The 1,304-nt window shown below is 38.7% G+C and overlaps 1 non-coding gene across 1 annotated transcript; it reads right to left on the reverse strand.

The window, feature by feature from the left end:
• Positions 1 to 734: 734 nt before the first annotated feature.
• On the reverse strand, positions 735 to 839 carry LOC111524903. Its single transcript, XR_002725903.1, has one exon. It is a non-coding gene; the product is annotated as a small nucleolar RNA U13 (small nucleolar RNA).
• Between the last annotated feature and the right edge of the window lie 465 nt (positions 840 to 1,304).

Below are 1,304 nucleotides of genomic sequence, written 5' to 3' on the forward strand. Positions count from 1 at the left end.
GGTACAATGGGATGTTTTGATACACATACAAAATATGGAATGATTAATCACACCAATGAATATATCCATCAGTTCACTTACTTACGTTTTATGGTGAGAAGTATTTCTTCAGTAAGTTGCAAAGAGATCATATAAGATACAATTATTATTTCAACTTTATGTACAAAAATCTGAAACTTAGAGCAATTAAATTTGTCCAGAGTCACCCAAGCCAGCATTCAAACCCTGGAAATGCAGTATGTGGGCTATCATTCTTAACCTCAATGCTATACAGGCATTTTGTGCGTGTTCCATACATCAATTTCCTTTTCCCCCTCTTTTAATTTTTGTTATTTATTTATTCATGTCAGATGGGTAACTTGCCCACGCTGTAACAAGGTTTGATGTGGTTTGGCTGTGTGTCCCCATTAAAATCTCATGTTGAATCATAATTCCCAGTGTTGGGGGAGTGACCCAGTAGAGGTGATTGGATTATGGGAGCAATTTCCTCATTCTGTTCTCGTGATAATGAGTGAGTTCTCATGAGATCTGACAGTTTAAAAGTGTGTGGCACTTCCCGCCTCGCTTCGTCTCTCTCCCTCTCTCCTGCCACCACGTGGAGAAGGTGCTTCCTCCCCTTCCCCTTCTGCCAAGATGGTAAGTTTCCTGAGGCCTCCCAGTCATGCTCCTGTTAAGCCTGCAGAACCCTGAGTCAATTAAACCTCTCATCTTCATAAATTATCCAGTCCCAGGTAGTTCTTTATAGCTGTGTGAAAACAGACTAATACAGGTTTGAGGGAGGCATATCTCAAACATGCGTGTGAAAACCTAATCATCACACTTACGAACTACAAAAGGATCTCCCCATCTCCCTTCTCTTCTTAATCAAGCCTTCCCTTTTTCTCACTCTAAATAAACTGTTCCCTACTTTGCACTCCAGTAGCAGCCTATACATCTCTATAGCATTTACTTTATACCTCGCATTATTTTCTCGGGTTTCTCTACATATACATGGGTATATACATACAGTAGGTCTGGAAAGATAGGCAAGAAGTGTCCACAATGTAGATGATATTATTATTATTAAATTGAGCAGTTTGGGTAAGAGGTTGATGATAATAACAATGCTCTGATTTCATTAACAATAAATATTTCAACTTCACAATATACTCCAATACATAAAACGTCTTAAAAACTTCAAAGAGCTGATAAAAGAGTGAAAAATTACAAGACAAAAATATAAGCCTAGGCAACATGGTGAAACCCAGTCTCTACAAAACATATGAAAAAGTAGCTGGCCATAGTGGTGCACGCCTGTGGTAACA

This window comes from Piliocolobus tephrosceles, chromosome 15 (genome assembly GCF_002776525.5).
Source record: "Piliocolobus tephrosceles isolate RC106 chromosome 15, ASM277652v3, whole genome shotgun sequence".
Taxonomy (NCBI): Eukaryota; Metazoa; Chordata; class Mammalia; order Primates; family Cercopithecidae; genus Piliocolobus; species Piliocolobus tephrosceles.